The sequence below is a fragment of the Ochlerotatus camptorhynchus genome, unplaced genomic scaffold, assembly GCF_037179485.1.
Source record: "Ochlerotatus camptorhynchus isolate MF236.1 unplaced genomic scaffold, CSIRO-AGI_Acam_v1.1 ptg000105l, whole genome shotgun sequence".
Taxonomy (NCBI): domain Eukaryota; kingdom Metazoa; phylum Arthropoda; class Insecta; order Diptera; family Culicidae; genus Ochlerotatus; species Ochlerotatus camptorhynchus.
The window spans coordinates 3442745-3467261 of record NW_027040595.1 but is presented as its reverse complement, the minus strand read 5'-3'; the positions used below and the strand labels follow the sequence as shown (position 1 = coordinate 3467261).

Sequence of the window (24517 nt, the reverse complement as noted above, 5' to 3'; positions counted from 1 at the left end):
TCTCGTGAGAGTCCCTCGACGAAATTGCGCCAATAACCGCGTTTTTTTGCTTTGATTAATTGTTTCAGCTTTGTCTCAAGCTTTGAATATTCCTCGAAGTAAGTGGAGGTTTTGTGTCTACGAAAAGCTTTGAAAGCATCAGATTTTTCTACATACAATTTTGTGCATTCTTCGTCCCAACCAGGTGTGGCTGGTCTCCTTTTAAAGGGTGCACTTGGAACTTTTCTTTTTTGTGCTTCCAGTGAGCTTTTGTAAATCAAATCGGCTAGGAATCGATATTCTTCCAATGGTGGAAGCGCATCTATTGATTCGACACCGATTGTCACCGCCGTTGCATATTTCTGCCAGTCGATGTTCCTTGTAAGATCAAATGGAACCCGAGATGGTTCTGCAGAGTGAGGGCCACACTTAATTGAAATGATGATTGGCAAATGATCGCTACCATGGGGATCATTGATAACCTTCCACTGACAATCCAATGATAGCGATCTTGAACACAAAGATAGGTCGAGTCGGCTTTCTCGAGCCGGAGGTTTTGCTATACGTGTCGCTTCACCAGTGTTCAAAATAGTCAAATTGAAATCGTCACATAAATCGTAAAAAATAGCCGCTCTATTGTCGTCATATAGATCGCCCCACCCAGTACCATGGGAGTTCATATCACCCAGAATTAATACTGGGGATGGAAGAATCGAAACTAGATTCCAGAGTTGACTACGGCTAATGGAGGTTCTTGGTGGAACGTATACTGAAGCTATGCAAAGATCTTTGTACTTCACATTTATTTGGCAAGCAACGATTTCGACGCCGGATAGAGCAGGAAGGGAAATTTTGTAGAAAGGGTAGGACTTTTTGATCCCTAAAAGTACTCCTCCATAAGAATCGTCTCTATCCAGGCGAATAATGTTAAAATCGTGGAAGTTGAGTTCTTTATCGGAAGAAAGCCATGTTTCACAGAGAGCAAATATATCACAATCAGAATTGTGAAGTAAAAATTTGAACGAGTCTAGTTTAGGCACTAGACTACGGCAGTTCCACTGTAGCACAGTGATCATATCTTCAACCTCGTTCGACGAATTATCCATCGAAAGATATGATTGATGCAAGGAGGGGCCATGAAACAGTCAATTGCTTAAGATATGATTCTAACGTTGGAAGCAAGGCAGAAACTAAGCTTCTTAGAGGGTCTTGTATGTTGAACATGTTTAATATGAATTCCACAATGTCCGAAAAAGCTAGCAAACCTCGTTCGGACTTGGATTTCTTTTGAGAAGTTTGAGGAGCAGCTTTTTTATTTTTTTTATCTTTGTTGGGCAATGGCGGAAAATTCTTGCTGCATCCAGGGATTGGATCAACAGGAGCCTTCGGTTTTGTTTTTTCATCCCCATTACCCTGGGAATTTGGCAATCGTCTGGAGGTGACTTTAGTTTTCTTACGGCGCACTTTCGGGGAGGGGCATTTTCTTTTTGAGGAACCGTCCATTTTTGAAGGTGCGTGTACCACCGTAGAATCACCTTCATCGGATGAGTCAGAGTCCGATTCTTCAACTGACAAAACCGAAAATTGGTTTGCATCTTGGACGGCTGATGCAGCCTTCAACATTTGAGCATATGTCTGCTTGGAGCGTCCAGAGATTGAACGCTGCACTTTATCGGAGTGCTGTTTGTACATCGGGCACTCCTGCAAGGGGTGAGGATTCTCGCCACAGTAAGCGCATTTTACTGATTCTTTGTGGCAAGAATCCTCTTTGTGGTTTTCACCACATTTGCCACAACGAGTTTTGTTGCCGCAATGGCTGGCCGAGTGTCCCAGCCTTTTGCAGTTGGTACAATTATATACCCTCTGTACAAACAACCGCACCGGAAAAAAAGCACCATCAATTTTAACAAAGTTTGGGAGAACTGAACCTGCGAAAGTCACCCGGAACGAGTCTGAATGTGTATAAACTTTTTTACCGTCTAGCAAAGATGCTGAATGCAGTTGCCTTACATCCAGTATCTTCACTAGCGCGGTAGCGAATGTCGAGTTTTTAAAAGTTCCCGAGGCATGTTTCAAGTCCTCGACAGTCAGACTCGCGTCGGAGACCACGCCTTCTATCTCCACATCTCGAGAAGGGATGTAGATGTTATACTCAACACTAAAAAGCTCGTGATCAGCAATTTTATTTGCCACATCATAAGTCGGTGCTTCTACACGCAGTTTGTTGAATCTTTCTTTGTGTACCAAGATTCCCGGATACTTACGCAGCAAATCTCTCGTTATGTCGAGAGTTTTCAAAGGTTTATTTTTGGGCCGAAAAAAGACAACCCATGGTCCTTTCGAAGACGGTTCATAGTATCTGGTTCGCGTAACGTAGGCATCGGAAGATGCCATAAGTGTTGCGCAAAAGCGGTGCGCAACCACTTAAGAAGGAAAAAAAAAAAATTAAAACCTTCACTAATTAATTAATTTTAATTACTAGTACTTAAATTTTTTGCCCGACGTACGAACAAATCAAAAAGAAAAAAAAATCGAAACAAAAAAAAAACTTATATCTACTTGCAAAAAGTTGTCTCACTATGACCCATACTCCCCTACCAGGGGTGAGAGACAGAGTCACGCGCCACGAGGCAAAATTAAACTACAATAGGGAGGCAATGGACTTGCAAAATGTATTGTCTAATACTTATGCCGGTTGTAAACAACCTATCAGCCGTTGCAGCTAGATGGTCCGTTTGCTGCTGCTGCTGGTGATGATTGGTGTTGGTGGGTCGGCACGATGATGAAAAAATGGCTTGACGACCGGATGGGTTACCGGGGTGAACTAAAGCTGGATGGCAACTCCAAGGGGCTCGGCCCATGGAATTCCACTTCCTCTGTTGCACACTGGTCACTTGGGGCACCCAATGGGGGGGTGAAAAAACCGCTCGGGCGGAAAAAACTCCGAAAAAAACTAGATGCCGTGTGACTGAGACCGGGACGTTGTTAACCGACTGAGTGTTCAACTAGGAATGGTCTTTCATTGCTTCTTTTCCACAGCTTTCTTCTGCTTCTTCTCCATTGTTACCATTGCCTTTTCAAGTTATAATGCTTTCTTGCTTCCAACCCTAAAACATAACCATAATAGAGAGCTTAACGACGTGTTCGGGGTATCATCAAAACCATTTGTGGGAAAGTTTACCCATCCGGGATAAAGTTCGTTCATGGTATTTGTTTATTAGGGAACTTTCTTTGCTCTTCTTCCTTTTCTTCCTCCTCTTCCTCTCTCGCTCAACCTTTTTCTTTTGTCGTTCCTCAATCCTTTGTTTCTTTGCGTTCTCTTTATCAATTTTCGCTCGCACTACTTTCATGTTTATTTCCGGTCATTCCTCGCTGGTAGCTACTGCTGGGAATGCTCTCTGTCCCATTTCTGTCTGCTCTCTATAAGGGAGCATCCAAAAATGACGTATCATATTTTTGATCAATTTTATACTCCTCCCCCCCCCCCCTCGTAGCGTATTTGGCTATATCCAATACATGGCCGGTCACAAATTCTGAAACCCTCACCTCCCCCCTCAAATGCTACGTCATTTATGCATGGTCCCTAATTTGTATATGCGTGTTGGTGATATCCTGTAGGGGAGCTGCGTTGTTTTACTTTTTGGCTGGTTCTTGACGCTCTTCATTAAAAGATATTAATAATATAACGTTTACAATACGAATAAAATAAGAGAGTAGCGATTCAATACGGCATCTCTTATGGTGGTGAATTGAACGGCAAAATCCCTGGATGCTTCTTGGTAAGATTTCTCCGCACGCATCATTGCCATAGTCTTCTCCAAATCCTCCGGCGTGTATTTAGTTTCCATGATCTGCTGAAAAACATTGGATAAAGTAGAATCGTCATTAGTGATGCACAAGTGTACGGATTTAGAATCAGCTGTTATATATGGATCGAAATCCGTACAGTACTAATTTTGATAAATAAATACCATATGAACGATCTATTGCTTAGAATTGAGATATAAAACGATAAACACTAACCTTTTCGATCGACCTTCAGGAAACTACTTACAAACATCACTGAAATACGCTTAACAAACTGAAGTAAATCCGAGAGATTTTCTTAGAAAATCGTTAAGAACGCAATCGATTGACAGAAATTCCCGACACGTGTTAAGGTTTTTATTTTTCTTATTTTAATTGCATGACATTCTGCTTAATTGTTGACGTAAACATTAAGCTAATGCATGAATGAACATGAATATGTATTCATATATAATATTTACATTGTTATGATGCATATAAATAAACAAATTCAACAGGGTGTACGGATTTCGGTGCTGTACGGATTTCGGTCCCGCACGGTACAAACACTTAAGGAGCGCCGCCAATTTGCAATGCTTTTCTTCATCAACGACATTATTTCAATGCGCATAGATTCTGTAGAAATTCTCGCACAATTAAACTTTTACACACCTTGTCGATATCTTAGAACACGGAATTTATTATCTGAAAAATCGTACAGAACAAACTATGCAAAAAATAGCCCAATCAATGGAATGATGCGCCTGTTCAAGCAGCAAATAAAAACTAAGTTAAAACAGAATATAATTACTGCATAAATAGTATGTAAGTAAACATTGTAATAATCATTGTATGTAGTCTACCGTGGTTTGACGAAATGAATAAAAAATAACATGAAGAAAGAGCTGTCGCATGGCATGTTTTGGTGTAAAAATGCAATTGTCCACTGCTACAACGGTTTCCCTGGGGTATCCCAGAGGTTCCGAGAGCGGCCAATGCGGTCAATGATACATTTAAAGCCTATCGAAAGCTTATTCATGAAAACCCGTGAAGAAAGAGCTGCCACATGGCATGTTTTTGTGTAAAAATGCAATCGTTCCAAAAATGCAATGTTCCCCTAGGGCATCTTGTAGGTTCCGAGAGCGGCTAATGTGGTCAATGATGCATTTAAAGTCTATCGAAAGCCTATTGATTGAAAATCATGAAAAATGAGCTGTCACACGGTATGTTTTTAGTGATTAAAAGATCTGACCGCACTCAGAACCCTCCATCAATACTGAATCCAGGGAAATGGCCATATATCGGTTGATTACTAGCCGATTTTAGTTCTTGATGTATAATTCGCTTTGGAAATCTTTCTTCTTTCTGTATATTTATGTAGAATCTTATCCGGCGTCACATAGAAAACCACATCACAAATTTAGACAATTAGACAAGCCCTCTGGAAACCTAAAATATCTCCGGTATCCGGTGACCATGGTTATTATCGCGGTTATACCATAAAACAATATTAGTTTTCAAACCAAATGCTTTTGAAAGAATTAAAATCGGACCATATTTGACGACGTTAAAACACTTGTCCAAAGATAACCAAAATGTGCCTATCCTAGTTATTTTGAGTATCCCCTGTAAGTGCACATAAAGAGATACCAGACTACTCTATTTTGTAGTCTGTGAATGCGATTTATAGGTTTTCTGACTGCACTGTCCTATGTCAACAGTTAACGGAAAACAGATAATGCCTAATTCCAGATAGATGTCACCGCAAACAACAGCAGTGATATGTGATGGAAAATGAAAGCAGAAGCTTGACTAAATAGTTAATTAAAAGCCAAATGAAGCTTTACCACCGCCTGATGAGTAAATCCTCCACTGAGTTTACCACCGCAAATCTTGTCCATATGAACAACTTTACCAAAGATAGCAACCCTACCATTTCATTGGAATCACTATTGCTAAAGTATTATAATGTTTATACCAAACGAATCTTAAATCAAATCTGAATCAAATTTTGAACCGTAATACACCGAATATGGTCCATTAATCTGGACATTATTTTTTGTATTAAATATTTCGTCTACTTTGCAACATAATAACTATTCCATATTTGATGATTCTGCACGACACTAAAAAACCATGATTAAATTTACGTACTGTTTTTAGCAATGTATGCGATGATAATCAATGTTAAAATGTGTCCGGATTTCTAGTCTTTACGATAATTATGAATTGAAATCCATGTTTAGATGGAAAACTTTTAATAGACACACCCCAGTCTGCTTATACGTCGTTATGATTGTAAAATGCTATGTTGTATAACATACAAAATTGTCAATATTCATGTTTTCTAATCTGAGCGAAAAATAATTCTGAGGTAGCACTGTAATCTACTTATGGTGTGAAATGCACAATACTGTTTCAAGCATTTTTATACGATTTAAAAAAAATATTTTGAAATTGGAAACCATTCCATTTTTGGCACGGTTCCGATATTGGCAACTGAAAATAGTAAAACATGATCAGCATCAAAATTGTACACAACTCATTAGAAAACTTACCACACAATTAACGTTTTGTTTGCACCATGTATGTTTGTATTCTGAACGAATAACAGCGCTATGGGATGTCCGAATTAGAGTGCATAAAACTACTAGTGTTCGGAATTGGGATAGTCAACGAAACCTCCACCACTACTGCTAGCCACTATTCCCACCATACCCGAAGAGGTTGGTAATTGTTCAGGCGTGAAATTACCATTTCCGGCAAGTCCCTATGTCAGGCTGCCAGCGGATGAACACAGACCAACTTCCTCTTTGCCATATAATTAGTGCCGTTTGGAGTGTCCAATTACATTCATGTATCGTACACACCAGCCCAGCCCAACCCACCCAACCACCATTATCACCACCACCAATCTCGAGGGTGATCGCCACCATCATCATCAACAACATGGAAGCAATAGAACCATTACCGTCATTGTTGGAGCCCTCCTCGATTCGACAGCTACTCGGCCCTGTTTACTAATGGGAAACAAATGTGTGTAGATACGTAACGTAGAATTGTAAGACATCACGAAACACTATGCTTGACACCTTAGTTTTTCTGTGCAGGGATGATGGCACACAGACAATAGTTGTAACGCTTCACGCTTGTTGCTGCAGTAGGGCATGCCGAAACGAATACCCTACTGGTACTGCGGTTAGATATATCATCTTCTACTCGACCATGGATATGGCTTCATAATCTCTTCTTTTTTGAATAGTGAGAACGGTTCTCGATTTAGCGGTAATCGCTTGTATGAGGATAATAGAGCGAATTATGCCGGATTAGCTTGAATGGTCAATTACTGGTGCGGTTGCGAAAGCTAATCCAGTTATATTCCAGTGAATGGCATTGATATATTATGAACCGAATGAGAAAAGTTACTTACTTAGTTATTCCATATTTGGGCCCCGCTATTTCTACCTGTACCTTGTATGAATCACTATTAAGATAGCAGAATATGATGGCAAAACAAAGCATTGCTTAAATCATACCGGCTTGAACAACAATCGCTAATGAAAAAGATGAACAACATAGAAATGAAACAATTTTGTGGGCATACCCATGTGGAAAAGTACTGTCAATTAACCATCATTCCATGCTGTTTTTAACGTTCAAGTGAACGAGTAGTAGTCACTTCGTCAGTAGTTTCAATCTCATGCGTGCGGGGGGGGAAAAGAGTCCTTCAGTCCGAGGCATGTTAAACAGCGGTAGGCCGCTCCATTGACGACGCAGTGGGTGATTTTCTTCTGGTGGTCAGAATTTCCACATTGTACAGTTGCAGTTACAGTTAAGCAATGCCACATTAATGAGCAAAGTAGAGGCGATTGTTGATAGGAAGTATTGCTTCAGTCGAAAAGCGATCATAAATCATGGGCTATCTTTTTGGCCTTCATTAAGTTAACCAGTAACAATGTTGATTAAGATAAATGAAGTAAAATTCAAGAGATGGGGCTCTTAATATTAGTTTCACAGTAGTAAAAAGCTAGCAACACCCATTTTAGCTGCAGAACAGCTTATACAGACAAAAAATAGTTTTATGGGTAATAAGATTTAGAATGCACTCAATTAACAGTTGTTAAAGTTGAATATTTGCAGGTTGAGGGATGGCGTAAAACTCCACTTAGGAAGCAATAGCAAAGAAAAACATCTGAATTTATCCATCTTTGCTGAGATCTGACCCATGTAGAACACGTCCATCAAAATAAGCTGCTGCAACTAGATTGTGACTGAAAAATGTTACATACAAGTAATCACAAGTATGCTGCTAAGGGAACCCTTTTTACACTCAATATGACAGCCAAGGATTTTATTTTTGAATTCTCATGTGATTTGTTGTGCCGCATGATGTGATTTAGTTCAAGTTAGATTATGGCCACTTCCCGGGGGAACCCAGAACATTTTCGGTTACGGTCAATGTGGCTCTGGACATTCAATAAGACTACCAATGATATCATTTTTCAATTCTCGTGTGGTTTAAAGTGTCACATGACGGGTTTTAGTTGAATTAATATTCTGGTCAATTCCCCGGAACAGGGATGGATCGCTCTTTTGGGGCTTACTTTTTTATTATACAATGCTCTGCTCACGTACAACCCAGTTGAAGTTTAATTTAGCCCATCAAAACGTTAAAATCATAAAATCGATCGTTTAGTCAAATATATCATATTAACAATATGATCCATTTATGCCTTATCCATACATTGCAATGGCGACCCGAAAAATATTGCTTCACGTACCATCTAGCGTTGAAAAGGTCAGCAACAACCATTGAATTACAATATAGGGGGGCGCCAGTACAGCGCTTATTACAAAAATAAATGAGAAATCATTTTAATTAATTACATTTTGTATATTACATGTAAATTATTCTGACTTGTCACTGTTGTCATCAAATAAAATAATATGCTGAAATACAAACATTCAAAAGATTATCGAATTTTCATTTGGTTTACCCCTTGTGAAGATAAATAAACACATTGGTAGCCTTTTTGGTCACAGAGGTGCTTTCATCGCAAAAAATTCGGTTCGCCAGCTGTGCGGAAGAGTGGATTATGTTGTTAATATGATATATTTGGTTTAGTGCTATTAATCTTCCTATCAAAATTCGAAATTTGCTCACCGCAGAGCCACACTCTGTGTTTCTCTCGAGTGCACCTTCAGTATATACACAGAGTGTCGCTCTACAGCGCGAAAATTTAGCATTTTTATATTAATTAATGGAAATTAATAGCATTCAACTATCAATTTTACGATGAGTTAAATAAAAACTCATTTGGATTTTACGTTAGCATTCTATATTACAAAGTAATAAAAAGGCTCTAAACAGCGATCCATCGCTGCCCCGGAGGAACCCGGAACATGACCGAGTGTGGGCAATGTGGCCCTGGACACTCGATAAGACTACAAATGATCTGATTTTTCAAATCTCAAGCGATTTAATGTGTCACGTGATGGATTTTAGATCAATGATTCTGGCCAGTTCCCCAGAGAATTCCGGAACATGTTCGATTGTGGTCAATCTGGTCCTGGTTCCTGAACTAACCAACCCTACCAATAAAATCACATGTGATTTGTTGTGCAGTATGATGGGACTAATTTTAGTCAGATAATGGACACTTCCGGGGAACCCAGAATATGTCCGGGTGTTGTCAACGTTACACTCAATATGACTACCATCGTGCCGCTTTGTGTGTTTTAGCTCGAGTCAGATTATGGCCCGGGGGAAACCGGAACATTTCCGGGTGTGAGCATTGGGGTTCTGGATACTCAATAAGACTACAAATGAACTTGTTTTCGAATTTTCATGTGATTTGAGGTATCGCATGAAGTGTTTTACTTCAAATTAAATTCTTTCCAATTACCCAGGCGATCCTAGAGCATGTCCGAGTGTGACCAATATGATATATGATCGTGAAGACTCAATTAGATCACAAATGATCTTATTTTTGTTTTATTTTATTCATGTGATTTAATGTGTCGCATGATGGGTTTTAGTTCAAGTCTGATACGAACCACTTCACCGGGGGAACTCGAAAAATGTCCAGGTTTGGCCAATGTGGTTCTAGACGCTCGATATGACTACCAATGATCTAATTTTTTTAATTCTCATGAGCTAGATCTTGTGCTGAGCCAGATGTTCATCCCGAAATTCAACAGTAGCACACTCAAGAAGGACTGCAGCTTGGGAGAACGAACATGACAAAACTCAGGAAGAAAATCAATTAACTATATTAATTCATCAAGGATAAAAACAACGTCCACACTAGGATCAAGCAACTTTTTCGTCTCAATCCACCATGACTGCTGCCAAACGTGAACGAAATGCACTGAGGATGAGTGTCGGAAATTCCAAAAAGGCACTGATGGAGACCACAGAGAAAGGAAGGTGCTGGAAAAACGCTAGGACGACCAGGAAGACAACGGTGAGCAAGGAGAAGGTAGTGGCGTACCATTGAGAATCAGCACGAAAAGCGGAAAATCAGAAAGAGAAGGAAGGAGAAACCCAGGCCTCGTCGGGAGCGAAGTAAGGGCGCAACTCTGATTGTCGAGGTGCTTGAAGAAATGACGCACACAGCACCACACACTTAGATTTTTTCGCCGAGATGGGCACCACCGAGCAGCTCGGCATTTTATTTTGCTGGATCTCAGTGACAAACTTGCCAAGATTCAAATAACAAACGAGAATTTTGCCGAGATCTCAGCTAACAAACATATATTTTGCTGAATTTCCAGCAAAATAAAATGCCGAGCTGCTCGGTGGTGCCCATCTCGGCAAAAAAAATCTAAGTGTGCAGGGCCCAACAAAGTCACTTTCAATCGAAAATCGTCAAGCGACGACGAAGCTGTCAACCATCACTTTCAAATGAAAGTCATTCTGTCTTCTCTTCGAGCAGATCCCCTTCAACATCAACATAACCACTTTTGATCAGTTTTAATGCTGTTTGTTTAGGCTTGTAATCCAAAATGGCAGCTTCCAATTTCAGAAAAAGTGGGATATACTGTCAAATGCTCATCAATACCCATCAATATGGGTATTTTTGGAAATGGGATGACCTTAGAGGCCGGTAATCGATGTCCGACGACATTTTTAAATCCAAGATGGCGGCTTCCGAATTAAGAAAAAGTGGGAAATACTGGCAAATACACATCAATATTGGTATTTTTGGAATCAAGGTGACGTCTAGAGGCCGGAAATCGATGACCGACGCCATTTCGAAGTCCAAAAAGGGGAGCTACCAATTTCAGAAAAAGTGGAGAATGAATACTGATGCCGACCCATCAACATGGGTATTTCCGGAATCTGGGTGACGTCTAGAGATCGAAAATTGGTATGCGACGCTATTTTGAAATCCAAGATAGCGGCTTCCAGTTAAATAAAAATGGTAAAAAATGTCGATTACTTATCAATATAGATATTTTTGGAATCAAGGTGATGTCTAGAGAATGAAAATCGATATCTGACGCTATTTTGAAATCCAAGATGGCGGCTTCCGATTTCAGAAAAAGTGGAAAATACTGTCAAATACCCATCTATAGAGTATTTTTTTAACTGGGGTGACGTCTAGAGATCGGAAACCGATATCTGACGTCATTATAAATTCCAAGATGTCGGCTTCCGATTTAAGACAAGCATGAAATACTGTAAATATATATTTTCTGAAACCCGATAGCCTCCAATATCGATTTTCGGCATCTACGTGTCGTCTCCGTTACGAAAATACCCATATCTTAGGGTATTTGACACTTTTTCTGAAGCCCGATGGCCGCCATCTTGGACTTCAAAATGGCCTCGTTAATTTAATTTTCATTTAATATAAAATAACAATTTATTGCTACATATACTCCGCATGCCATCCCTATTGGCAACCAATATTTTCCAGATACTATATTTTGATGCCTGACGACGCGACGCGTGACAAATCGAATGAGCCCCGAATTGAAGTAAAAGGGGAAAAAAGGAAGAAAGCGTTTTTCAAGTCATCCATTGCGTCAATTGAAACTCTCTGCACACGTAAGATTCAATTTACTTTGATGCATTTTTTGAAAATTCAAAAGCAGTTTTTTTCGACGCATTGTTTTAGATTGCAAAAAGCTCGCGTCATTTTGTGTAAAATATCAAGAGGAATTAAATAGTGCGAGCTTTTTAGCAATCTGAAATAATGCGTCGGAAAAAAACTGCTTTTGAAATTTTCCAAAAAGCATCAAAGTAAATTTAACCTTAATCTAGCTCGGTAAAATCTCCAACAGCCGATTACTTCGGCATTTACTTTTGCTGATATATCTGCAAAATATCTGTTTATTAGCTGATATCTCAGAAAAATGATATTTGTTAGCTGAGTCTCGGCAATTGTTTTACTGAATTTCAGCAAAATAAATTGCAGAACTACTCGGTTGTTGAAATCTCGTGTGTGTGTGTGTGTGTACTTCAAAAGAAATGAATCGATGATCTTGACGCACGAAACAAGCGATAGCCAAATCATGTTTGACAGGAGTAATGTTCATCGTGACTCGATAACAAGAAACACAATGACTTACACGAAAATTATATTGCTCGAAATGAAGCGATTCTGCGGAGGGTTCATTTTCCTTTCTTTATTTCGAAAATGCAGAACCTTGCACAGCACTCCTTTGGAAAGTGCTAGGGGAGAACGTGGTGAATACCAGGCGAGATGCTCTTCGAGCTGAAGAAAGTTCCTCAGCCTTGAAGAAGTTCGTCAAAAAGGAGAGAAGGTGTACGTAAGAGCTCCATCCCAGGAGACAGTGATCGAGTTCGGAAATCTGAATGAGATCACAACAGAAGACGAGCTGAGTAGTGAGCCGAAGAAGCAATGCGATCTGGAATATGTCCCGATGATAATCCTGATGAGGAACGAGTACATTGGCACGCAGACGACGTCGATTCAAATGTTGACGGTTGTAGCTAGCAAACTGTTGGAGACCGGCCAAGTCAAAGTTTGATGGTCAGTGTGCTCGCTGAAGACTTTCGCTCGGGTTTTCAGCCATTGGAGAAATGCCTTAAATGCACGGGCTTCGGTCAACAGGCGATAAACTGCAAAGGCCTCAACAGATCTGAGCTGTGAAGAAAATGCGCTGTCACATAGCAGGTTTTCAAATATAAAATATCACGTAACGATCTGAAATTCAATTAATTATAGCTGAAATTTACGCGTTCCTGTAAAATTTATTTCGATGTTCGTTGAAAATTAAATCAATTTAAATTGAACTTTTAACTTCTAAACACGTATGCATGTAAAATTAATTGCAAACCAATGTGTTATTAAATATATTCATGTAAAATTAATGTGTTATTTCTGTATTTTTCAGCTAAGGCCAGAAAATACATCAATGCGTTAAATATAAATTTCCAAATGTTTGCTGTGTGCACGAAGCCACAGAGGTACATGCGTTAGCGTTAGCGTTGTTATGATATATTCGTAGATTGGATACTAGCGACACTCACGACTGTTTTGAAATTCTCAGGCAAACAACTTTCAGGAATAATGCTGGGGAATAAACATTGATTCCAATCTAAATAAGAATACCAGAAGCATGACTGTCGCTATTCTCGGCCACGCCCATCTTTACCATAACTAGGGATAGGGAAGGAGATGTTGATGTAGTACTTACATAACGAGAGGCCACCGACTTAGTGACACCCTCATAAGTGCTACGAAGTTGGAGGGTTGGGTAGGGCATTCGGTTAGGATTCACCTAAAGTTGGCGATGCAACCAAAAGTATCTATTGTTTATGTGTCGAAGCAGCCGAGGTACATGCGCTGCAAAAAATAGGACGTAAACGACCATATGATGGGAGGCTTCAAATGCCCAGCATACATATAGGAGATGGCAGACCAACAGTTATGGAGGCAACCCTAATAAACCTCAATAATTGCGACACTTCACAGAAACTCTTGTGGTAGTCAACAACGGAAACCAAGTGCAACGTTGCAATCATTACAGAGCCGTATTAAGTCCCTCACGATAACGGTAACTTGGTGGCGGATAGTGCAGGAATGGTTGCACAACATGTTATGAGTAGAAAGTAGAAAGAGGTTGTTGCGAGCTCATATGAAGGTTTCGTGATCGCCAAAATTAACGGAATTTTCATATGCAGCTGCTAGGTACCCTCAAGCTGGTCAGTGGAGCATTTCCACCAGATGCTGGATGGACTTACCAAGGAGTTCATCGGGCGGAGACGGATTGTCATCGGAGGAGATTTCAATGCTTGGGCAGTGGATTGGGGAAGCAGATGTACCAACGCAACTGGAAGCTCTAGTAAAGCTGGAAGTTAGACTGTCCAACAGAGGCAACACCAACACTTTTCACAGATATGGCTTTCTGCAGTCCATCGCTGGTGACAAACATTAACTGGAGAGTGTGCGAGGAGTACACCCATAGCGACCATCAGGCGATCTGGTATAGCAACGGCCAACGGAATCCTGTGATAATGTGGAAAACGAGAACTAGCAAACGGAAGTGAAAGACGATAGCTTTCGACAAGGATCTCTTTTATGACGCACTCTGGGTAGACCTCGGACCTAAACGCGGACGTGCTGACAGAAACGTTAGCGAGGGCATGTGACACAACTATTCCGAGAAAACTGGAGCCAAGCAATATACGGCACTCAGCTTAATGGTGGAACGAGGCACTCAGCGGCCTCCGTGCTAGTTGTCTCATAGTCAGAAGACTCGTTCAGAGAGCAAGAACGGATGATGACAGACAGGGAGCGTAGAGTAGTATCAACAATCAATACGAAACTATCGATTTCAAATTGGCTCACTACTTGACTAGCCTATTGGTCCCAAGGAAATCGATTAACGTATCCCATTCCAGTCGAAATTCTAGTCACTCTGTTTGTTTTGATTCACTATGAGAGTTTGACAGATAAAATGAGGGGCTCGTGGATTTTCCTATGTTTCCAGGGGTGCATCGATTAGCTTGGGACCGAAGATAGTACCAGAGCTGAGATAAAAAGTTGAGCACGTTTCTTCGGGACCTTCTGGTCTTAGAGTTACCTCTATGGTAGTATAGAGCTAAGTCACTTGGCTGACTCAGCTGACTCAACTTGGCACTATTGTCCTGAATATGATGTATCTTGAGATCCTGACCATATAAAAAGTAACTGACTTGAGCAAAGTTGTTCAGTCGGTCAAGGCCTTTTGGTTGGTGGAAAACTGTTCTGAGGTTTCTCACAACACGGCGCTAGTGTTCAAATTAATTTCCTGAATATGCTATATCTTGGGATCCTGGCCATATATAAACTTATACAATGCGGCTCTAGTGTGCAAGTGAATTTACTGATTGTACTATACAGCGAGATTTCGTTTTAGGGAACACAATTGCTTCATCTATGTTGCCAAAATCGAAACCCTTTTCGACGTGATGGTTAGCTCTTTGGGAACTTTTTCATTGCTAACTTAAATTTTCAGTTAACCCATTGTAAAATAGATAGCTATTAATCTTCCTATCAAAATTCAAAATTTCCGCACCGCAGAACCACACACAACCAACCAGCGCTTTCGAGTGCACCTTCAGTGAAAACACAGAGTGTGGCTCTAAGGTGCGGAAATTTTACTATTAGATAGGGAGATTAAGGTGAATCACTGCGGAAACCTTACTTCAGATTAATCTCATAACCACCTTGAAATTTCAAAAGCACAAATATCAGCTCTGACAAACCATACAACAATGAAACTGGAACTTCATGTTTGCTGCGGTGCAGCACACAAGGAGTTCCAATTTCTTAAGTGATGTCGGAGATTTGTACTCTAGAAAACTTGAAGCGACATCAGTCATCATGACGGCCATTGTTCGACACTTCAAGCAATCATCTTAATAGCAATAAACTATCTATTTTACGACGGCTTCACTGAAAGTTCAACTTGATTTTTCGTTAGAGCCTGGAGCTGAACTAATCAAAAACTAAACAAGGAGCTGTGCCAAGGCGCATACCAAGTTGCGATCGTGAAGATCACAAGCCCAACGACACCCGCTGTAAAATAAGTAAAAGTATTTTTCAAACCTCTCCCGTTGGATGGTTAGATCGAAGTTGTTCAGTTCTACGCCTTTTTTTTACATTCTGAAGAATCGTCAAACGGTTTCAATCTCCGAATGAGATTTCAAGGGAAGCTTATGAAGAATGTTGTCTGGTAAGCTGAATGGAGTATCAAAATATTTGGCATTATTTTTAAGAAGTTGGCTTAAGGTACGGTTATACTTCTCCCAAAGCCTTTTAAAGTATTTGCAAACACTGTTACATTTTTTTTCTAATTTCCACTAAAACGTCTGGAACACATCCAAAACCACGTGAACAACAGTGTCCAACTTAGCATGTCCCTCTGCTTCCCTCCACTTCATGAACATACGACGGTAACTAATTTGTTATCGTCATTAAATATTCCAATATTCAATAGCAATATCAATCCAGCAATTTTACAGTACTTACCGTTAGTTTTGGTGGTCATTTTTCAACGGTTTTAAGAAAAAGAAGGCACAATTGCAACAACTTCGAACAACACTTTTCAAACAGCTTGTGTTTAGAAAAACGATCAAAGTTGGCTATGCGTACTGCATATGAATCAGGCGTTGCCAATCTGCCGCCCTTCGAGTAGTTTGTACTCGAAAATAGGTAATTTTTGGGCAAAAAAGCAATATATTTCGGAAATAAGCAAAGACAGATCAATACTTTGTACTGCAAATTTGTGCTTTCTGCACAACTTTGTAGAACATAAAATATGTGTATAACAAACACACACAAAATATTCTAAAAAAAAACCGTTAAGGGGTCATATTTGAAATTACGAAACATAAAAAATATATGGAAAGTCTTTCCGAGGTAACTTCTACAAACAGACGAAAGGAGCCCCAATGGGAAACCCCGTATCCCCTTTCCTGTGTGAACTTTTCTTGGCCAACTTGGAGACAATCCTGAAGGAGAAAGGACTATTACCAAACCGTTGGTGGAGGTTTGTTGACGATATCTTCAGCGTAGTTAAACGGGAATCCCTTCCACAAATTTTAGATGAGATCAACAGAATTCACAAGGATATCAAATTCACTCACGAGGTAGAAAAAGAAGGGAAACTCGCATTTCTCGATATTCTAGTCATCAGGGAATCGTCATCATCATCATCTTCGCTTGAATACGAAATTTACAGGAAACCAACAAGCACCAAAAGAGTTATCCCCAGCAGAAAATGGCGGCCTTCCACAACATGATTGATCGGATGCTGACTCATCCACTCAGAGATACAGGAAAGGATAAGGAATTACAGTACATCTTCGAAACAGCGAGACCCAACGGATACAAAGAGACCACAATCCAGGCAATCATTGATAAAAAAAGGGAGAATTCTACAAAGGAGATTATTTACAACCCTCAACGCAGCACCTGAACCCTTGAAACGAGTGTCCGTTCCATTTGATCAAGATATTACTTGTAAGCTAAGACCACAGTTAAAACAATTCGGATTAGATTTTGTTTTCACCAGTAGACATAACCAGTTGAAAGCATTGTTAGGATCCACTAAAGACCCAGTTAATGTTTTAGGTAAAGCAGGTGTACATAAAATAAGCTGTAATCATTGTAACAAAGTAAACGTAGGACAAACCAAGAGAACTAGATTCAGAAAACATATAGATTCATAAAACATATAAAACACATTTCTAAAATGAGCAAAGATAGATAAATACTTTGCTCTACAAATTTGTGCTTTCTGCACAACTTTGTAGAACATAAAATATTTGTATAACAAACACAAAAAAAGTTATTCTAAAAATACTGTCATATTTGAAAAATACGGGGGTCATATTTGAAAAAAACGATTTAAATTACTTTAGTGTTTTCAGCAAACTTTCTAGTAATGATAAGTTCTACAATTATGCTGAAGACACCAAAGCATTATATTGCCATTTTGAAAAAAAAGGATTTGTTATCTCACTTCTAGGGAGATTAATCAAAAAACGCAAAGCACCAAAAGTTAAACAATGAAAGTTGAAGAAACTTTCCCGAAGATATCGTATACTTATAATCTCGCTTATAATCAAGTTTTCCTAACCAAATTTCAAACGATCACGTTTTTTTTAGTTTTAGACCACTGCGCAGTGGTCTAAAAGTGCCAAAACGTGCGTTTTTTAGTTTATGCGAAAACGGTCCACTTAAGCCATATAGTGTCTTCGGAAAAGTTTGTGCGCTTAAAAAGCCCCTTCTTTTGAGCTTAGCCATCTCATGATTAATCCACCTAGCAGGGAGATGAACAAATTTACTTTTTTTTTTGTTTATCGAGATAGCAAAATGGTGTTTGGTGTTTTGAGCAAAGTTTTAGACAATATTAAAACAAACATGTTTGCTGAAGACGTCAATCCTCTATCTCTTATGTTTACAGAGATATGTCATTTTTTTGGTAAGAGCCTTCAGAAATTCATTTTTTTGTAAATAAATTTTCAGGAAGTAATTTTTTGACATTAGTATTTTCTGCACAAGTGTTTGTTTTTTTTTTTAAATACGCCATTTTGTTTTGAGAAGCAAGTCCCTATCTTCAATATTTCTTAAGATATTCAAGGTTTTGATACAAAATTAGCACTTTTTCCAAGGTTAATAGCTCGAAGTTTTGCAAAATCGGGTAAGCCAGGTTGATTACATTTGAAAGTATACTTAAAATGCTGCCCAATGCATACCAAACCATTAGTCTTATTTAGTATTCTCTGCTGATCTGCTTATTACCAAACTATAGTAAACCGTGTATAGATAATCGTTTTCTTGCATTTGTACATAGAGACTCCTTCATACTTCACTTAATATTGGTATCGAATTCGGTTAAATCGAAGTAGGCATGCAAAAAAGAGTAGGCGTTGCAAAGCCGCGTGTTGTAAATGAGTTGATTCCAAATTCTAAATTGTAGTGACCGGTTGATTGAACAAGAAGGTGATTCGTAGTGTATATTGTAGTGATTGGTTGACTGAATAAACAATGGTTCTTGTTTCTCGTGGCAGGTGAGTCCCGGTTTCTATTGTAGTATAAAAAAAAATGACTGAACTACGATTGGTCTCTGTTCTCGCTGGCAGGTGATTCACAGTGTCAGTAGTAGTGACCGATTGAATGAACGAACAGTGATCCTTGTTCTTCCCGAAATGTGATTCGCGGTGTTTGTTGTAGTAAGCGGTTAACTGAACGAACATTGGTCCCTAAATCATCTGACCCGTTAATTTCAACAATAAGACCCCTTCCAAAATAAGCAAAACTGCTTTTGTCCGAAGATGCTCAAACTCTTCTAGTTCCATCTACCGATGCATGAATCGATGGTGAAACAGAAGTAAGCGACAATTCTAAAAGTGACGAGGAAATGAATCGCAATGAATAATTTTTTTTCTTTGATATTGTATGAAACGGTTGATGAAATATAACTATATTGAGATATAGGCAGTAATCATTTGAGGTAGTAATGTTGTTTTTAATGTTCATAAAAAACAACAGTAACACAATGAAGTAATGAAATTGGGTTGTTAGCGGAATGCTTAAATAAAACAGCAAAAAAATGTTATCTTCCATTTAATTCCACTTAATTAATTTTGGTATCCATGACAGATACGTATTTCGACTACAATGTGCAGTCTTCATCAGTGTCATTCCCACTAAAGAACTTATCAAAATCTAACCCCCTTAAATACTCATCCCCTAGGTATAAAAGTCAAGATCACAGGTATATAAATGAAACTACAATGTGTTGAATCGGAACCTACCTAACTAATTAAAACCAAAGATTTAAGTAAGCTAAAGGAGAAAAATCTATTCAACTCTCTAATAAGGAAAATCCCAAAGGCTTGGTAGCCATCATAATGAAGTAATGAAATTGGGTTGTTAACAGTAACACAATTCTACGGGAAGTCGTGACCCTATAGTTTGGTAATAAGCAGATCAGCAGAGAATACTAAAGATGACTAATGATTTGGTATGCATTGGGCAGCATTTTAAGTATACTTTCAAATGTAATCAACTTGATTTGCCCAATTTTGCCCAACTTCGACCTATTATCCTTGGAAATAGTGCTTATTTTGAATCAAAACCTTGGATATCTTAATAAATATTGAAGATAGGGACTTGCTTCCCAATACAAAATGGCGTATTAAAAAAAAAACATTTGTGTAGAACATTTTAATGTCAAAAAATACTTCCTGAAAAGTTATTTGCAAAAAAATGATTTTCTGAAGGCTCTTACCAAAAAAATGACATATCTCTGAAAACATAAGAGATAGAGGATTGACATTCTGTGCAAAAATGTTTGTTTTAATATTGTCTAAAACTTTACTCAAGACACAATTTTGCTATCTCGACAAACAAAAAAAGTAAATTTTTCATCTCCCTTCTTCTACAAGCGGCGCCGGTGGTGTAGTGGTAAGCGTGATTACCTTTCACCCCAGTAGGCCTGAGATCAATACCAGTTGGCGCCGCCGCGATGTTCTGAGGCATAACATCTCTGATCACGCCTTCCTTCGGAAGAGAAGTAAAGCCGTTGGTCCCCGGTTCATGAGTTGATGGGTCGATAGGTAGGGTCCAGGTGTGGGAGCTGCCATCCTGGCGTCGGAAGCATTGGTGCTCAGCACGGAAAACAAGATCGACAGAAAACAAATCAAGGGAAAAAATAGCCCTTCTTATTTTTCTTCTTCTTCTTCTTTTTTCGCATTTCAAGCTTAAAAGCTTATCGCATTTTAGCTTATTGCGTGCTCTCAACTTAGTGTTCTAGATGCACTTCCACAGTTATTAATTGAGAGCTTTAGATGCCTGTACCATTTTTGCATTGGTATAATTGTGTGGCAAGTCCAATCATACTTCTATGTCCAGGGAAGTCGAGAAATGTTCCAACCCGAAAAATTCCTAGACCGGACCGGGAATCGAATCCAGTCACCTCCAGCATGGTCTTGCTTTGTAGCTGCGCCATTACCGACTCAGCTAAGGGAGGCCCTTCATCTCCCTGATAGATGGATTAATCACGAAATGGCTAAGCGCAAAATAAGAAGCTATTTAAGTGCACACACTTCTCCGAAGACACTATATGGCTTAAATGGACCGTTTTTGCAAAAACTAAAAACCGCACGTTTTGGCACTTTTAGGTCACTGTGCACTGTGTCCCGTACTCTAGTGGAACTATCAACTTACCCTCTTCAGAACTTTCTCTAGCTAATAAATTATCACACTAATGGTGATATTAGATAGCATTTCCAACCAACTCTGAGAATATATTAAGAAATAAAACAAACCTGCAAAAATGTGTTTTTCTTCTTTAGTAAATCGTAAATATCTCATAAGACCATACTTCCTTCGACAAAGTTTGTCATAAAACTTCCAATCTTTTTATTGAACTAGATTGATTATGTTTCATACCCAGATATGTCGATTTAATGCCATAATGTACCTAAAATGCCATTGTTTTCGAGTATTAAAAAATGTACCATAACATTGTTTACGCTAAACAAGCCAAGATTTTTTTTTTTATCTTATAGTTTGGACCCTAAGAAATCTGTAAAGAATATAAAAGGGTTAGATTTCACAAGATTTTAAGAATTAGAATTATTTTATCAATATAAGCAAAAATAATCGACTTAAAAAAAACACAAATTTGAAACCTCTAAACAACATTTCTCAGAGTTGCCGTCATACAAAAGTTTGTTTGTAACATCCTGAACTATCATTTGGAGGCTGAGCCTCCAGGTTTCATGACAAACTGCTGTTTTGGGACACCCTACTTCACAGGTTTGATTTTCAAGTTGAATACCAACGTTCTGTGAAGAAAAAACTGAGATGTATACAACTTTCAAAATAAGTGCCTTCATACATAGCGTGTGGTACTTAGATAAAAATTTAATGGCAAAGGCAATACCGCCCTTTACTGAGTAGGAAATATGAGTCACTAAATGAATTGGACAAATCAAAAATTGGACACGCTTGGTGAAATTGATCAATCCGAAGACTAAAACGATTTTTAAAAGTTATTGTAAACCACCGAATGGTAATAATTGTTACAAATCACAATAATATTCAGCTTAAAAACATATTAAAACATTATTGATGCAATATAAAAACATTCAAGTAACTGATATTCGATCGACTGCACATTGCTTCAATTCATTGGCAAACGAAATCACAACTTTAACTTGTTTCAGAAACTACCTTCGTTTAAAGAACAGCTCAATGCATTGAATTCAAATAGGAAAATAATGTAGGTAAAACAACAAAAAATGTTTGACCGATTGTAACGTTTCTCACAACTCATCTCACTTGCGCTCACCGCTCTGTAACGCTCTGCTCTCATCCCGAAATAATCAGCGAGAAAGCTCACTCTTTGCTCTTGTTCTCGCCCAGCGAAGAAAATTGTAGCACCATGAACGGTTCGGGAAAAATGGGAAGGAACAGTGCAAGGAAAACGCACACACATTTTTCCAATCGATATTTTCAACTTTTCGAATGCGTTTACCTGACGTTATGGATCAGCGTCTAGAAATAATTTACTGCCCTATTGCCATTGATCCGAATCGGATAGATTTTCTTTGGGTGACTCGTTACATATCGCCTTACCATTTTCCAGGTTGGGTGACTTTTCCTTGCCGTCTTTTCCACCCACTCAAGCTACCAGAGGGTAACGCTTCCAACAAATATTAACACAAAACTTAAGCAAGCAAGCAACAAAAGTAATCAGCACACGTTCACTGTAAAAAAAATAACTAAAGCTTTAAATGTTAAAGCAATTTATCGCTCTACATCCCAACTAAAGCTCGCTCCAATGTATCCAGTAGCTTCCTTTGTTCACAGTCCTCATAGCAATGTACTTAAAAAAACTCTAGCCATTTATCAAAAACTCTCAACGTAACGCAGAGGTCCAGAAAGCGATTCAAGCTGGTTCACTATCTGTAAATCTGGGATATTGAGGGTAAAATAAAATTTCACAAGCGTGCTTCAACGTCTCGTTGACTTTTTCCCTTGATCCCTCGACTCGGAGGGCAAAACTTCATCTTCTCTCTCTCTCGCTCCATGTGGGGTGCTACACCCTCCTCTGGACAAAGCAGGATTTTCATTCACCTTATTTTCCTCGCCGTTTTTTTTCGAATCCACACGCAGCAGATCACATTTTTGCTTTTTCCAGTTTCACTTCAATCCTCACGAACAGGGATCACCGCTTTCTGGTAAACTGCAGACGTTTTTTTTTTTTTTCACTACTGGCTCGAACTGGGTATCAAGGGAACCGAAGCGCAAACTTTTTGCAACCACCTTCCACACCTCTTTTTTTTTTTCTTCACTAGCTTGAATCTCGCCCAAATTCGTGGTAAACCGTTTTTCAATCCTGCTATACAGTTAACTACTGAACCATTCACAGATAAAAATCTCGTTCACGCTTACTTTAATCCTCCGTCCCGTTTTTCTTCGTTCTCGAGAATTCCTGAAAATGTGGATGCACACACACGCACTGCCTGTCTTCAATGCGAAGGAAATCCGCGCTGGAGTCCTTAAGGCTCCTTTAGCCACTATTGCCACCACTAGATATCACACTAGAACAAAAGGGCGAAACCCCTCCTCACTTCTAAGTACTCTCAAGATGGCTTTTCCTCTCTAAAAAAAAGGGGGGAACCGATTTTCCGCCTAGCTAGCTGTAGAAGTGCAGCTTTCAAGTCCAAAACGTGCGCACAATTGAACGGCCGAATCTCGACTGAAGAAATGACCCGTTGAGCGAAGCGAACGATACATCGAGGGAAAAGAGTTTTCCCTTGCTCAGCTTTCGCGTGCAGCAGTATAGTGGTTTTCCACGTCAGGAGTAAAAATTTTCATCTCCTTTGCTCTCAGTCACTCTCGCCCCAATGGTCGTGGTAAGCTGTGAAAGAGAGAGTCGGAGAGGAAACCTGCTGTGCGATGCAGGTGCTTTTGTGTTTTGGAGTTATGCTGGCTTTCGGCATCTAAGCCTTTCGGTGTGCGTGAATTATACATTGTTAGGGGTAGACCTTCCAAAAGGCATCTTTGCGGCGACATTGCCCAATGCGATTTTCACTGTTTTCTTATTACCACAATAAAGAAGACTTGTTCTGCAGCAATTTTAGGAAAAGCTATGCTGATTCATTTTATGCCACGGGTGCGTTTTGTACTGTCTTCCCCTAAATTTTCATGTGTTTGACAGCCGCTGATAGCAGTGGATTATGTTCGTTGTGAGAGTACTCCATAGGGCACTCACAGTCAGTCAGGAGAGAGTGGGAGCACATTTTCCACCAAGCGGAGAATCGAGTGTCACTTTTTTGATTATATCGCGCCATACACGTTGCTCATTGACATCTCGCATAGCATCAACAACTTGAGTAAGCGGTGCGTGCAGTAGTTTGATGAAATCATCTACCGATGGATACAGGACGAACGTATAGCTAATAGATAAAATCGGCAATACAAATATCTACCTCTACCTTCTTTTTTTATTGGGTATCAAGCTGGAGCTGCGTGACAGCTTAGTTTTCAAGACTTGACCCATTTGAATAAATTTTGCTTCTATCTTTGACAATACAGCAGAAGGACTAGCCTATGTTGGCAGCTTGAACACTGGATTCCGTATTATTTCAAGATAGTAATGGAAAAAATGCTTCGACGTGTGCGCGTAGATACATCCGAGTAGTAAACCGATTGAATAAGTAAATCCGAATCGAACGAAATATCTAAATTACGTATGATCGCGCACGGAC

At 39.3% G+C, this 24517-nt stretch overlaps 1 protein-coding gene across 1 annotated transcript in view; it reads right to left on the bottom strand.

The window, feature by feature from the left end:
- LOC135699297 (potassium voltage-gated channel protein Shab-like) overlaps nt 1–23490 on the bottom strand; it is a 430144-nt gene extending 406654 nt beyond the window's left edge. Inside the window, exon 1 of the mRNA XM_065219523.1 lies at nt 22881–23490. The gene's annotated coding sequence lies outside the window, so the exon portion shown is untranslated. The remainder of the gene's footprint in view (nt 1–22880) is intronic.
- Nucleotides 23491–24517: the final 1027 nt, after the last annotated feature.